Genomic DNA, 16,746 nt, shown 5'->3' on the forward strand with positions numbered 1-16,746 from the left:
GCTGTCTAATACCGTTTAACTACTTTTGTTGTGCTTTTGTGCTTCCCTCTCTTCCCCATCTTGTCTCCTGCTCGCTTTATTATATGTTTTATGTGTCTGTTTTTTGTTATTAATGTTAGCTCTTACACGAGCTCGATCTTATATACAATTTTTTAAATAAAAACAAAAGTAACACAGGGCACACTATATTAATTATTATGCATAGGGACTTTGTGGCCACCCTGTACAGGTGCAGGTGAGGTGCGTGTAATGCGGATGATGCAAGAGGACGCGCGAAATTGTGTGTGTGTTTAAGAAAGAACGATAAAAATAAAAGAAAGCTGAGAGAAGAAAGTGTCAGAGTAAACTCAAGAACCAATAAAGAAAATAAATTTTCAACCTTTAAAAATCGTGTGAGTAAATTCTGATTTTTTGTTCTTATTGTACAAATTATTCACCTGTACAAATGAGCTGTGGACACTAATGAGGCGTGAATGGCGATTTGCTTAGTTTCCCGGCATGCCACACGATCCTTTTTCCCGCCTCCTCTCTCGGGTATATCGTTGGCCGCAATTATATGTCCGGATTTGTGGACGGTGGCTTGCAAACCGAGCCTCAAGGTCGGTGTACGGTGGCGTTTTTTAAAAAATTACAATAAATACACGGTGTAGGGAGGTGAAATTCGCTGAACGTGACGTGCAAAGTGTGCAGAGTAAACTGATTCTTCATTTACGTCTGTGGAATGTCAATCCAAAACACCAAAAAGACCCTTAAAGATCCTGAGGGTGCAGTGGATCTCAAAGACCAAAATTACCCAAAGACCCATATGACCGAAAATACACGAGGACCCCAAAGATCCAGAGGACCCAAAAGACTTTACTGTTTCTCAGCTGTCCCATTGCAATTCCTGCAATTTGGCATGAATGCAGACGTTTCTTATCACCTCAAACATGTTTTTAATAAAGCTTGCTCGTGTTCAGCTTCTAAATCATTTGGTGAATGATGGCTGTTTGCTTTGACCTTCCGATGGGAAGAGATGGTAAAGCTACTGTGATCTCAATGCAAATTTGATGGATTGTGCTCCCAAACCAACAGAAATCTCTTCCATTGAACTTCAAGTGTTGACCACAGCAGAGGAACGAAATCTGCACAATTCATTTGTGGGTTTTGCAGTAGCTTAATAGGATTTGTGTTTACCCAATAACCATTGGAGCACATGACATTGTGGGCGTGCGTTCCCACAGTCCGGACTTTTTGCGCTTTGTGAATGTGCTTTGCAAGATGGCCCCGCACGAACGCGAGGCCTTGCTGCAGTTCATGACAAGTTGTTCATCGCTACCTCCTGGTGGCATGTCGAACCTACATCCCCGTCTCACGATTGTCAGAAAGGTGAGTGAAGTGCAAAGTGCAGAGTATTCCAATAAGAACCCCTCCTATCGTGCGTGGCAATGACATGTGCTTGTCTGTGTTGTTATTGCATAGTCTTATTAAAAGTTTTTTTACTGCGTAGCCCATCGGGCAAAGCCGTCGAGAACAGTGTTTGTCTGTCCGTATGTATGTATGTATGAATGTATGCCCCCTCAAACGTACACCAATCAGAGTTGAGGATCTGGTCACGTGACAGGGGTGATGTGATGTCATTTCGGCGGTGCGATCGCTGACTCCACACACCGCCATTTTGATTCCTATGCCGTTTGATTCCTATGGTGCATCCTGATTCAGAAAGTGGATGGGAGGGTTGTCCAGTCGGTCTTTTCGGAGAGACATCGTAAGAGTGTGAGCTTTGTCAGGATTGAAAGACATGATCCACTTGTTTGCCCAGTCTGCGATTTTGTCTAGGTCTGCAGAGAGTGAGGAGGCTGCAGACTGCCGATCTGAGGGATGAGGAATGGAGCGGCAGAGAGTGGAGTCATCAGCAAAGAGATAGAGAGGATTTCCAAGAGAGTCGGAGAGATCATTGATGAAGACCAGAAAAAGCACAGGGCCCAGAACACTGCCTTGGGGAACTCCAGCCTGAACAGGAAGAGGAGATGAGAGAAACCCATTCAGGGCCACGCGTTGACTACGACTAGAGAGGAAGTCCGCCAGCCATGCATGGAGATTTCCACAGATACCAAAGGAGGAGAGTTTGGTGAGCAGAGCGGGGTGCCAGACCGTATCGAAGGCACATGATATGTCGAAGGAGACAGCTCTAATTTCCTGTTTGGCATTGAGGACCTCCATCCATTGTTGAGACAGCAGAACCAGCATGTCCAGAGTAGAGTGACCTGGTCAGAAACCAAATTGATGATCAGAGATCAAGCCATTGGAGAAGAGGAAAGATTTCATATTCGAAGCAATGATGGATTCCATGACTTTGCTGATAATTTGGGAGAAGGCTGATTGGTCTGTAGTTGCTAGGATCTGTTTTTGCACCTTTTTCTGTAAAGCGGAAGAACAGGATTTTAGGACCCGTGGGCTGATGCCGTCAGGTCCAGTTGCAGAATCAGAGTCGAGGGTTGACAGAAACTTTTGCACCTTGTCAGGAGGAAAGGACACAGAGTCCAGGAGCAGCTGGGTATGACTGGGTATGGTGGGTACAGAGAGGGATGGGTTTGGGACACAAGATTTAGAGGCAAACACAGAGTTGAGGCATTCAGCTTTCACGTTTCACGTGCCATTTTTCACGTTTTTCACCCTTACATCAACTGGCAGAATACTCAGGTCCTGTGGAAATAATGATGTTAAGGATAAATGAATTATGGATAAAACCACAGAATGGTAAATAATTTGGTATAATTTTAATAATAAAGGCACTGTAATTATTTATTTATGACTAAGGCTAATATAGTTAAAGATATGGTACTTTGAAATAAAGTTTTTTTTGAAGATAGTCAATGAATGACCTTCAAAAATTAATGAAGTCTTCAAGAACTTTAAAAGGATGATTGCTCCGAAAAGTCTAGCAGAAGACAATGGGAAACAGATGTGCCTCATTAAAAGATTTGATATGTGGACCTACTCGGCGGGAAGTCCACCCATCGCAGCATTCACTCGACCAATCACATTGTATCCCTCAATCTTTGCTCCCTCCCACCCCAATATTTCATTCGACCAATCCCCACTTCCCTCATCCCTCCCACCTACACTTTGCTTAACCAATCCTACTGCTCTCCTCCCCTTTTCTTCATGCGACCAATCCCATCTTCGCTACACCCTCTCCACTTTCTCCTCCCAGTTTCAGCAAGAATAAAAGTTATGACTAACTTCAAATGTTAGGATTTTCACTTGGGCTGTCGATACTGTATGTTGATGTAATTAGGATTTCACTTATTTTTTATGTTGATGTAATTATGATTTTGTGGCGGACACGAAAGCACTGACGTGGTGACATCACCCCGCACACCGAGTGGGGGTGGGCCACGCCCGGGAGAGAGGCGTGGCCTCACGTTATACACAGGGCGCGCAGCCCTGAGAGTTCAGTGTTACAGTGAGCTCTTGAATAAAGACTCTTACAAATTACCGCGTTGTCCGCTTCCTCCTTGTTTACAAACAGCGCGCGTAACACCGCGCTTTACTGGTGACCCTCGACGTTGGATCTGCCGTAGCGATCCTTCCAAACACGACGCCATTGCCATGGCCCACAACGCGATGTCGATTAAACTTCCCGAATTTTGGGAGGCCCAGGCCGAAGTTTGGTTCGTCCAAGCCGAAGCCCAGTTTCAGCTTCGGCGCCTCACCCACGACGACACGCGCTACTGCCACGTCGTCGCCTCCCTCGGGCCCGGCACGGCCGCTCGAGTTGTGTCCGTCCTTCGCCACCCACCGGACGGCCACAAGTACGAGGCACTCAAGTGGCTGCTCCTAGCCACGTTCGGCCTCACGGAGGACGCATGGGCCGACAGCCTCCTGGATCTCCCCGAGCTCGGCAACACGCGCCCGTCGGTCCGAATGGACCATATGCTGTCACTGTTGGGTGACGAAGCCCCTGGTTCTCTATTCCGGGCGCTTTTCCGTCGCCAACTTCCAGCACAGGTACGCCTCGCGTTGGCCGGGACCGTGCTAACGGAACCCCGAGCATTGGCTGCTGCGGCGGACAGGTACTTCGCGGCTTCGGACACGTGGGCGAGAGTCGGTGCGGCCGTCACGGACCTCGAGGCTGATGCTGCTGATGATGCTGATCCACAGCATCAGCTTACACAGCATATGCAGCATGCTGATACGCACCTCGTGGCCGCCGCCACAACCCCGCCCACCGCCGCGGCGAAAACCGCCACCGTGGGGAACACCGCCAACTCCGCCGGCCTGGCGGAGCCAGCCGCACTCCTCCAGCTCCACCACCTGGTGCTGGTTCCACGCCAAGTTCGGCCACGAGGCTCGACAGTGTCATCCGCCATGCTCCTTCAACAGGTCGGGAAACGCCCGGGCCGGCGCTCGATAGTGGCAATGAGCGCCGGCCATTCGAACAGCCTGCTGTTCATCACGGACACCTTATCTGGGTGCCGTTACCTGTGCGACACAGGAGCGCAGGTGAGTGTCGTTCCTGCCGGTACGTTGGACAAGCACGCCGCGGGCGGGGGCCCCGCGCTGCTTGCCGCAAACGGGACGCCCATCCGTACGTATGGAAAACGCTGCCTCTCTCTGCGGTTCGGAGGGCAGGTTTTCCGATGGTCGTTCATCACCGCCGACGTGCCCATGGCATTGCTTGGCACGGACTTCCTGTGCGCAAATGGGCTCCTGGTCGACGTAAAGCACAGACGTCTTGTCCAGGCTGAGACGTTCAGCTCGCTCACTTGTGCACTGCCCAGCTCGTCGAGCAGCCCACTGAGCGGCTCACCGAGCGGCTTGCCAAGCGGCTTGCTGAACGGTACGGTTCCGGCCACGTTGATCTGTACGCTTCCGGCAGCGGACGAATTCACCCGCCTCCTCGCCGGCTCCCGGCCCTCACGTGGCCCACCTTCTCGGCGGGGGCCGTCAAGCACGGGGTGGCCCATCACATCCCCACCGTCAGGCCACCAGTCTACGCCCGGGCACGCCGCCTCGAGCCGACGAAGCTGGCGGTAGCAAAAGCGGCGTTCGCTACCCTGGAGCGACTCGGCATCGTTCGGCGCACGGAGAGTGCTTGGGCGTCGCCGCTGCACATCGTGCCGAAGCCCGGCGGGGGATGGCGACCGTGCGGGGACTATCGCCGTCTCAATGACGCCACCACCCCCGACCGCTACCCCGTCCCCCACATTCAGGACTTTTCCACCCGTTTGGCGGGCATGTCCTTCTTCTCGAAGGTGGACCTCATACGCGGTTACCATCAGGTCCCCGTCAGGCCGGAGGACGTCCCGAAGATGGCGGTCATCACGCCGTTCGGACTCTTTGAATTCCTGCGGCTGCCCTTCGGTCTGAAGAATGCGGCTCAGGCGTTCCAGCGGCTGATGGACAGCGTCCTGCGCGACTTAGATTTTGTATACGTCTACCTGGACGATATCCTCGTCGCCAGCGCGTCCCGCGAAGAGCACCTACACCACCTCCGCACGCTCTTCGAACGCCTGGGCCAGCATGGCCTGATTGTGAACCCCGCAAAGTGCCGGTTCGGCGTCACCGAACTCGATTTTCTGGGGCACCGCGTCACCAGGCACGGAGCCGTCCCCCTGCCGGCCAAGGTGGAGGCGGTGAGGGGGTTTCCGTGCCCCCGCACGATCAGGGGGCTGCAGGAGTTCCTGGGCATGGTGAACTTTTACCATCGGTTCCTGCCCCGTATCGCCCAGCTCCTGCGCCCCCTGCACGAAGCTCTCCGAGGTAAGCCGGGCAAAGGCGACGTCACCTGGACCGAGCAGATGGACGCGACGTTCACGGGCGCGAAGCTCGCCTTGGCCAACGCCACCATGCTCGCGCACCCGGCGCCCGATGCGCCGATCGCCCTCACCACCGACGCCTCGGACTACGCGGTGGGTGCGGTGCACGAGCAATGGGTGCGTGGAGCTTGGCAACCGCTGGCGTTCTTTAGAGGGCAGCTTCGCCCGCCCGAACGCCGTTACAGTACCTTTGACCGCGAGTTGCTCGGGCTTCACTTGGCGGTCAGGCACTTCCGCCATCTGCTCGAGGGCCGTGCCTTCACGGCCTTCGTCGACCACAAGCCGCTGGTCTTCGCGATAGGCAAGGTCACCGAGCCGTGGTCGGCCCGGCAGCAGCGTCACCTCTCGGCCGTGTCCGAGTACACGACGGACATCCGGCACGTCGCGGGGAAGGACAACCTGGTGGCGGATTGCCTTTCCCGGGCCGTCGCCCACGCAGTCCACCTCGGCATCGACTATGCCCGGATGGCAGCGGACCAGGCCGCTGACCCCGACGTCCAGGCCTTGCGGACCGCCGTCACGGGCCTCCGCGTCACCGAGGTGCCGTTCGACGGAGCGGGCGTGGCCCTCTTGTGCGACGTCTCCCTCGGGCGGCCTCGCCCCATCGTGCCCGCGGGCTGGCAGCGCCAGGTGTTTGACGCCATACATGGCCTGTCCCACCCGGGCGCGAGGGCCTCCCAAAGGTTGATCGCCGACAAATTCGTCTGGCATGGCCTCCGGAAGGCCGTCCGTGGTTGGGCCAGGACGTGCCTCGCGTGCCAGCGCGCCAAGGTGCACCGGCACACCCAGGCCCCGTTGGCCCCGTTTACGGTGCCAGAACGCCGGTTTGACCACGTCCACGTGGACCTGGTGGGACCTCTGCCCCCCTCGCGGGGTTTCACCCACGTCCTCACCATGGTGGACCGCACCACCCGGTGGCCGGAGGCCGTGCCCTTGGCGTCGACGATGGCGGCGGACGTCGTGCAGGCTTTCATCGCCACCTGGGTCGCCCGGTTCGGCGCCCCCTCAGAGATTTCATCCGACCGCGGCCCCCAGTTCACCTCGGAGCTCTGGGGGGCGGTCGCGCAGGGGCTCGGGGTCTGGCTGCACCGAACCACGGCCTACCACCCCCAGGCTAACGGCCTGTGTGAGCGATTTCACCGCTCATTGAAGGCCGCGCTCCGGGCCACCCTCCGCGACGGCGGCTGGGTCGACAGGCTCCCCTGGGTCCTGCTGGGCCTCCGGACGGCGCCCAAGGAGGACCTGCGCGCATCTGCGGCGGAGTTGGTCTTCGGGCAACCGCTGCGGGTGCCGGGCGAGTTCCTCCCCGACTCCACGGCACCATGGTCCGCGGCACAGCAGCGCTCCGCTCTGCAGGAGACCGCCCAGAGGTTCGCCCCGGTGCCAACGGCACACCACGGGCACCCACCGACGCACGTCGCCCCGGAGCTTTGCACGGCGGAGTACGTCTTCGTCCGCCACGATGCCCACCGGACACCACTGCGGCCCCCGTACGACGGGCCCTTCCGCGTGCTGGAGACCGGGGTGAAGCACTTCACCCTGGACATCGGCGGTACTCCTGACCACGTTTCTGTGGACCGCCTCAAGCCGGCCCACCTCGACGTGGACCATCCACCGCCAGTGGCCCGACCCCCGCGTCGGGGCCGCCCCCCTGCGGGCGGACCCCCGGCACCGCCCAGCCCCGCCGCCCCCGGTCCTGCACCCATCCCAGGGGCAGCCGGAGGCATCCCAGATGGCATCGCTGAATCCCAGACGCCAGGGGGTGCTTCGGCCGGGTCATCCGTTTGCCCCGCAAACTGGCCCTTCAGGTGCGCGGGGATTCTGGGGGGGCGCGTGTGGCAGACACGAAAGCACTGACGTGGTGACATCACCCCGCACACCGAGTGCAGGTGGGCCACGCCCGGGAGAGAGGCGTGGCATCACGATATACACGGGGTGCGCAGCCCTGAGAGTTCAGTGTTACAGTGAGCTCTTGAATAAAGACTCTTACAAATTACCGCGTTGTCCGCTTCCTCCTTGTTTACAAACAGCGCGCGTAACACCGCGCTTTAATTTCACTTATTTTGTATGTTGATATTGTACTTAGGATTGCACTTGGTTTGTAAATACAGTATGTTGTTCTGTGCCCGAGCCACAAGCTTGCTGGCAGATCTTTTCTTTTTAAAATGAACAATGTAAAATGTTCAATTGTTTTGACGGTTCTTGTAAGGTTCTAGCATGACTAATTGAGTCAAGACATGGATAGAAACAATCACCAGCTTTCACCTCATTCTATCCAGCGGTTTAGGAATGCATAAACGTCAAATAAAGAAACGTACAATGAAACAGACACTTCTCACATTATAGTAGAATGACAAGTAAAGAGTGCGGTACAGGATTATGTGTACATGTAAAGTTGTATTTACTCCTGTTCACAAGTTCCTTCAGCATTAAAAATGTATTTCTCCAACGAATAGGAATATGCATGGAGTATAAATGTATTGTTATGTTTATGGAGGTAGGTAAGGTAGGTTTGAGTTAGGAATAGCATGGACCGTGTGATGTGTAGGAGCATTTCGTCGGGAAATAGGTCGGGAAAATGTCGCTTAAGGTTCTCACATTATAGTAGAATCGTTGCACATATGTACATGTCAAAGTAAAAGTTTGTTTTTGCCTTTAACCACTTCATGTGCTAATCATAACAGAGACAGAGAACTTCAGTTGTTTCATATTTTTTGATAAAACATTTGTTAATATTTCTTCACATACACTGTATGACATTACGTGCTTTAGAACAATTTATAACAATTTATAAGACTTTTTTCAAGTTATAGTTATAATTTAAAACAAATCTTGTGTGGAACAAGTCTGTTTTGGTTTGGTTGGAACAAGAGACAACCTGTCATCCAACTTTTCGGGGGTTCCCTTGAGCGGTCTTTTAAACCATGTTCGTACCAATATTTCCACACTCATTACCACGAAAAATACTGTCCTGTCCACAGCTGGGTTACCATCAAGCCTTGGATGGATGAGCCGAACCAGCTTTAACTCCCGAGGTGATTTACAATTTTTGCGGTTATTGACCCGCGGGACTGAAGAACCAGGAAGCGTTTATTCTAGCGAACGCACGGGTTTATTTTGAAACCCAATCAAGAATAATACAACAAAAAATGTAACAATAATTATTTTCCATAAAATAAGGCACGGAATGAAAATAAAGAAAATAAATGCCGAGGTAAAAATGATAACGTGAGGATCCTCCATACAGACACAAAAACACACACAGGGTAAGGTAATAAAGTAAAGTTCACACTCCGGCACTCAACTGGCCCAAAATGGATCCCATGCTAAGTCGGCAGTTGTTGGAGCCCGAAGCCACACAGGTGGGAAGCCCAGAAAGGTGGCGGCAAAACCAAAAGCCGATGGCACCCGGGATCGAGGCGATCAGGGAGCACAGCCCTCGTTCTTTTCTCCCCTGTCCACCACTTCACACTCGTTCACGAGAGATATAAAAAAAAATCTTGTTCTTTGCAAAAGGAAGCACGACCACATCCTGCAGCATACCAGCACACCCGAGACAACGGGCCTCCTCACAGTCACACTGCTAAAGCCAGAATCCCGAAGCTTCTTCTTCACACTTCGCCCACCTCATCAGGCCACATCACTCTGGAGGGGCGGGGGGACGTGGCCTGCCGACCCTGTCCAAGCCCTCCCCCCCACCCACCCGCCCATAAAACCATTGTAGCTCCGCCTCTTCTAGGCAGGTCTTTTTGCTATCGTGTCCATTGGAGCGTGAATAGCTTGCCCGGCTGATGTTATAAGTGTTAGGGATAGCCACAGAGGGTATTGCGAACAGGGGAAAGTATCCTTAACCCCGACTACGAATTAACACGGCATTAGCCCCGTGCTCATATTCTGGGTCGCTGTCTTCTTTGGCTGTTGTTTCCTCCATGCGATGCAATTCTTTCAAAATGGTTCACGTGGACTGTGAAGGACGAAGGACGGGAACAGTGGTGAGTTTGAGGTGAAGGTGGGAGTGCATCAGGGGTCGGTACTAAGTCCACTACTATTTGTATCTGTGATGGAGGTGCTGGCTCGGAACGTAAAGGAGGGTTTACTGTGGGAATTGTTGTATGCAGATGATCTGGTGTTGATTGCAGAAAGTATGGATGGACTGAAGCAGAAGATGAACAAGTGGAAGGAATGTATGGAGACAAAAGGTCTGAAGGTGAATGTTAGAAAGTCTCTGATGTTATGCGTACGATATACGTGAACGTTTCCTGCTTTGCTTATGAATGTTTTCTTGCAATATGTTGATGCCATGTTGGTGTAGTGCGAGCCTGTAATTCTTACTTTTTTCTCTTCATTTGCACCGGAAAGGGAGAAGACTTCCGGCTTCTTGCTGATGGCTCATGTGAGCGAGTTGATTGCCGCCATCTTTGCCTTGTTTTATTAAATGTTGTGCTGAAAGGGAGTTTAGTGTCTCGTCCTGTCCGAACCGTTTGATCACGGCCCTTTTCCTGGATCCACTGTTCTCTATTATCCTCCGTACTAGCTCGCCTTTACCGTAGGATTTCAGACCCTACTTTTCATGGTCCTTTGAGCCGGATAACGAACAGCTGGACAAGGAAATCATGGATGAGAATGTCGCCGCTACCCTGACTGCGGAGTGTACTCAAACAGCAGACAATACCAGCGACATTATACCGGTTAGTCTTTTAACGACTCATGGCACGAATCCATTTGTCTCTGTTTCGGTGGCCGCCATCAGCCCCGCGCCTGTATCAGCCACCGAATTACCGGATCCGGCCATCATCAGCATTGGCAATGAATTAACGGCGTTTTCCCGACCCGAAAGGAATATACGTATCCCTGAACGTTTGAAAGACTATGTTCTTAACTACGTACCCTCAAACACGAGTGGTTCTTCCCTTAATCAGGAGTGTGGGCCGAGTTCTTCTTCCCGACGACATTCGTCAGGAAGCCACCGACCAAAGACTGCCTCACTATGCAGTGCACATAGCTCACGACGCAGCTATTGTTCCAGCTACAGCCGTACATCCATTACATCCCAACTCAGTGGTGTACAATCAGCTATTCTAATGGAAAAACGAAAACAGTATGAACTGGAGGAACTGACATGTCAAGTTGGGGAGGATGAGAGAGCTGAGAAACGTGGACAGCAGCTGCAGGATGAAGTCCTTCAGGCTCAGGAGATGGAGCGCCAGGCTCAGGAGATGGAGTGCCAGGCTCAGGAGATGGAGCGCCAGGCTCAGGAGATGGAGCGCCAGGCTCAGGAGATGGAGCGCCAGGCTCAGGAGATGGAGCGCCAGGCTCTGAGGGAACGCGAGACCTTGTCCGTCCAGCTAACAAGACAGAGACATCTGAGGAAGGCCGAATAGGAACTGGAGGAAGCACGGTTGATAGTGTCGTTCTTAAATGCAGGAGATGAAGCGCCTACCTCTCCAACCGGGCGTCCAACCGTTACCGCCCAGCATACGATTCTGCACGGTGGTGGAGCGTCATGTACTCCCTCAGTTCAACCAAACAAACCATTGCCAACGCAGCTGCCGCTACTGCGGCCAGAGCCTGAAATTGCCATCACTGCCGACCTGCAATCCACATCTACTCCTCGATTAATCATCAATGACAATCCATCACCGAAAAAGAAGGTGAAGCAAACTCATCCAACTGCATATTCATCCGCAACCACAGCTCCATTCCAAGCTTCAAATTTTCATCCTAACATGTTACCATGTCATCATGCACCCTATCTACCACCCTCGACTTTACCACATGGGCATGCAGTTCACCCATCTGAGACGCATGCAACACCCAACCTCATGGACCTACTCATAGCTTCATCCTATGGCGTACCAAAACCGAGTCTGCCTTATTTCCACAGTGGCAGAGAAAGTGACTTTGCCCTTCTCAAGCTTGCATTGGATCGCCTGATAAGTAATCACACCTACTTGTCAGGGGAGTACAAATATCAAGTACTCTTAACCCACCTGAAGCTACCAAGTGCATACAAACTTGCTCAGGCCTACATGCATGATCCGAAGCCATACACGGTGGCCTTACGGGCCCTGCGGGACAAGTATGGACAGCCAAGGCAACTCGTACAGAGCGAAATTGGTGCCATCATGAACATGGCACCAGTGAGGACTGGAGATGCAGAGGCCTTTGAAGAATTTGCTCTTGCAGTGCACTCCCTTGAGGGTATGTTACAATCCCTCGAGGGTGAGCATGGATTTGAACTACGATGTGGCTCACATGTCGACAGGCTAATTAGCAAACTGCCTCCGAGCTATCGTGATGGATTTATTGAGCACTGCATTAACCAAGGACTTTTAAATGCAGATTCTAATCAGACCTACACGTTGCACCATCTGAGTATTCATACCCAGTGGCCGATCTTCAGAAACGGCACCCCCACCTAGCTGGGATACCACTCCCTTTGATTAACAAGGCTCAACCAACAATATTGATCGGGTCAGACTATCCGCACCTCATCTTACCAAAGCAACCTGTGCGATTTGGCCCCATGGGTGCTCCAGTAGCAGTTTGCTCTAGTACGCTGACCGGTCCTTGTAGTGACCAGCCCAGGTTGGTACAAAGTGATGTGACTGAGCTCTGGAAGTCAACCTTCTGTGGAACAATGTCGGTGGACATACAGGCCTTCCCTGACCCTTCACAGTACAAGACTTGGAACACTATGGTTGTGGCTGCACAGCAGTGTCCCAACGGGGTGGCCTACGATCAAGACTATCTTACCTTAAGCGCTCACCAGCATGGGGAGATAGAGAATCTTCTGCTTCAACGCTCACAGCACAATAGTTTTCCGGACGAAGTCCAGATACTTGCCACGGGTAGGGATTTACCCATCAGAGGTCGACTGGCATCTCTCTCACCTGAATATGACCGTACCCTTGGTCTCATCAGAGTAGGAGGAAGACTACGCCATGCGGATGTCCTTACACAAGATGCTGTGCATCCTATTGTTTTAGATCCTCCTCACCCAGTAACCAAGCTCCTCATTCAAGAATGTGATGACCAACTGCTTCACTGTGGTCCGGAGAGAATTCTTGCTGAAGTACGTAGCAAGTACGGGATTCTGCGTGGTTGAGAGGCTATTCGTCGACACCAACATCAATGCCACGAGTGCCGAAGATGGCGTGCCAATCCAGAGGTGCCAAGGATGGCTGATCTACCTTCTGCTCGGTTACGACTATACAAGCCTGCCTTCTACTCTACTGGAGTGGACTGCTTCGGTCCTTTCACCATAAAAATTGGAAGACGAACGGAGAAGCGCTGGGGTATAATCCTCAAGTGCCTCACTACCCGCAGCGTACATCTGGGCCTCCTGGAGGGCCTTGATGCTGATGCCTTCCTAATGTCCGTCCGTCGCCTCATCGCCCATAGAGGGAAACCTCACGAGACCTTTCCGGGCTCAGATGACCGTGCTCGAACTGCCAGTGTTCAAGTTCGTGGCAAGAACTATGTTCGACCACTTGCTAAATTGATCCGGCTGTCGAAGCTTCAAGATGATGGGTGAGGGGTGAATGGACTGAAAGACTTTCCCTTTTTTCAAATTTATTCCACAAATTGGAGGGTGGCTGTTAGAAAGTCTCTGATGTTATGCGTACGATATACGTGAACGTTTCCTGCTTTGCTTAGGAATGTTTTCTTGCAATATGTTGATGCTATGTTGGTGTAGTGTGAGCCTGTAATTCTTACTTTTTTCTCTTAATTTGCACCGGAAAGGGAGGAGACTTCCGGCTTCTTGCTGATGGCTCGTGTGAGCGAGTTGATTGCCGCCATCTTTGCCTTGTTTTATTAAATGTTGTGCCGAAAGGGAGTTTAGTGTCTCGTCCTGTCCGAACCGTTTGATCACGGCCCTTTTCCTGGATCCACTGTTCTCTATTATCCTCCATACTAGCTCGCCTTTACCGTAGGATTTCAAACCCTACTTTTCAGTGAATATCGGAAAGACGAAGGTGATGGCAAGTGGTAAAGCATGTGGTGAGGTGGAAAGAACTGGGAAGTGGCCGTGTGCTGCGTGCTGCTTTGACATGCAGGCCCTCATGGCGCAGCTGCAGGCGGTCATACAATTGGAGATGGCAAAGAGTAGTAAGCAGATGGACAATAAAATGGATGCTCAGAGTAATAAACGTGAAGAGCAAGTGGGAAGCCAAATTGGGAAGTTAGACAGCAAAATTGGGGGAATGAGAAATGATTTGGGAAGCAAATTGGGGAGATTAGGAAGGAAATTCGGGGGATTAGGAAGCAGATTGGGGGATTAGGAAATCAAATTGAAGGGTTTAGAACCCGAATAGGTGGCCAGATAAAAGCATTGGGGAAGGACTTTGACCGCAGGTCAAGCGGGAATAGCGCATTTGTACGTGACAAGAGCGCGGGAGAAGCGACGTTGAGCAAGGCAAAGTCACGTGGACCGGGGTAGAGATCGTGACCCGGGGTATGGGGAAGCCGGCGACCGCCGAAGTAGAGAAAATTTTAATAGAGCCAGCGGTCGTCGAGGGAAAAGACATTGAAATTAAAGAAAAAGAAATTAGAATCGAATCAATCGAACAAATAGTCGAAATTGAAAATGAAAAGACGACGGAGGTAGTCCAGGAATTGAAGGGAGAGATGGATAATGCACAGAGTCTGTGCTCGCATCATGATGCCCTGCTTAATCCTTATAAAGATTTGCAGGTGTTGGAGCGAGGAGGAAGAGGAAGCACCCAGGTGAGTCGGGCTGTGGTTGGTGCAAAAATAATTTTCGCGCGCTTGGGATGCAGGCGTAACCCGGGCACTCGTAAAAGGGCCGTGGTGCGCTGTGTGAATGGCAATGGCGCACGTGTGAGGAAAAGGTGTGTGAAGGTGAACGGCGCGCGTGTGCGAATGATGACAGAGTATGGGAGTGATACCGAGTGCGAGAGTGAATGCACATCGGAGTGTGGAAGTGGAACGACGAGTGATACGGAGAGTGAGATGGATGAGGAGCGGGTGCGAGGATGCACACTTGGAATGGTTGAGCGTGTGCGAGGAGGCACACCTGAGTTGGTGGTGGAGCGCGTGATGGGGAGTGTTACAGGGGATGTAAGGAAGAGTGCACACCCGTGGTGGTTACGGAATACGTAACGGGGGTGAGTGCACGTGAGGTGTGCGAACGACGAGTGTGCGCCAAGGTGTGTTATGGAGTGTGCGAACAGCGAGTGGTGTGTAACAGAGAGTGCGGTGGTGGAATTGACGGAGTGTATGGGATGTATGAGTAAAGAATGGAACGAGTGGTGTGAGCATGCGAGTAGGGCATCGATGTTGACCGCGGCAGCGTTTAGGCTGACGGATAGCCGACACGAGCCCTCGGTCCGTGACGGGTGGTGTGTGCTGCGGGAACCGGCGGGGATCGGTGTCGCGTCGCTCCTGTTCGGAGAGTCGTGCACGATTCGGGCCGGGCCCCGCCCTGCACGGTCGAGTCCACGCTTTGCCAGGCAAAGCGGGCGGCTCGGTTCGAGAGGAAGGAGGAGGGGCCGGCGCGGTGCCCCCTTGTGGTGGCGGCGCTCCACCCGGGCAAGGCTAGGCCATCGCGCTTGGGAGCGCAAGGCCCCGCGCCGGGATGGTGCTTGGAGCCTTGGCCCGAGCAAACCTCCCCCCCTGAACCAAATGCCGGACGGACCCAACCTGCAGCAGACCAAACCACCCGTATTCATTGCTCGGCTTTGTGAAGCCGAGATTTAATGATGTATTGACGTTCCGGGTGGCTCAAGTTTAATGGACTGTGATGGCGATAGTGATCGTGTAATAGGGAAATTAATGGCAAATGGTATATGGTGTAGAGGGATGGTAGATTTACCATCCCTCACATCGTAGGCGGGGGCAGAGGAGCTATAGTTTTATGGGGTAGGGCAGTGAAAACCAAGCCAGGGAGGATTTGGATAATGATAGGGATTTAGAAAGATGACCATAGGTAACTGTAGATTTAAGTAGCGACATCATACCTGTAGGAGGGGACGTAGGTAGATTAGTTTGGATGATAACGACGTGGGATGTGCAATAGTATAAGGGAAGATGGGAAGCACTAAGTTAGTGGGAAAACCAGGTAGATCAGATGATGCAGTGTGTGTGTAGGAAGTGATTGAGCAGAGTATTGTGAAAGGTGTGATTGTGCATTGAGTTGAGTGTATTGTATTGAGTGAATGGTCCTGGAGGGAAGGAGGGTGCAAGTGCCACCAGGTGTGCAGGTGCCACCAGGTGTGCAAGTGCCACCAGGTGTGCAGGTGCCACCAGGTGTGCAAGTGCCACCAGGTGTGTGGGCACAAGGTGTGCAAGTGAAAGTACCGATGAATGAAGAATGGTTACATGGAATAAATTGTATGGAATACATGGAGTATGGAATGGATGGTGTGGAGTGAGTAGTGTGGAATACGTGGAGTGGAGTGGTTGGTGCGAAAGGAGTGGATGGGGAAGGATGGACCCGCCCTTCACGAGTACCCGGGTAGGGTAGTTTAAAAGTTAGGTAGAGGGAGTAGGTAAATTGTGTTTGGATATTGGCATCTGTGGTGCGAGAGTCGCAGAGTACTGCTTGGATGGGTGCAATAGTGGAACGAAATTGGTTGGGCGTGTGGCCTGTTAGTACGTATGGTTAAATGGGCACTCCGCCACTGTTAGTCTGTCGGCCAGGTGAGGCCACAGGTAGGCTCTGGGAGCCAGTAGAGTTGTTCAATGGTGCCCAACGATCCGGAGGACGGACCCGGGTAGCCCGACGCCAGCGAGGGCGGTAGTGGGGTAAGGGAGCCAGAGGGCCTTCCCCAGGTAGGTTAGGGTAAGGAGCAGGTAAGCTCGGGAGACAACTGCAGTGGCGGAGGTGTGCAGGTGAGCGGACCTGCTGGGAGCTCCACATGACTCAGCCTTGAAATTGTGCGAGGGCACAGGGTGAAGAATCGGGGGAGTGAGACCC

General features: G+C 52.7%; 1 protein-coding gene and 1 long non-coding RNA gene across 2 annotated transcripts in view; one reads left to right on the forward strand and one right to left on the reverse strand.

Moving 5' to 3' along the window:
• LOC137431110 (uncharacterized) overlaps nt 1–16,746 on the reverse strand; it is a 55,391-nt gene that overhangs the window by 10,570 nt on the left and 28,075 nt on the right. The gene's annotated exons all lie outside the window — the stretch shown is intronic.
• Nucleotides 1,242–10,257, forward strand: LOC137431111 (uncharacterized). Its single transcript, XR_013624056.1, has 2 exons — nt 1,242–1,368; nt 9,923–10,257. It is a non-coding gene; the product is annotated as an uncharacterized LOC137431111 (long non-coding RNA).

The sequence above is a fragment of the Myxine glutinosa genome, chromosome 7, assembly GCF_964187855.1.
Source record: "Myxine glutinosa chromosome 7, kmMyxGlut1.1, whole genome shotgun sequence".
Lineage (NCBI taxonomy): Eukaryota > Metazoa > Chordata > Myxini > Myxiniformes > Myxinidae > Myxine > Myxine glutinosa.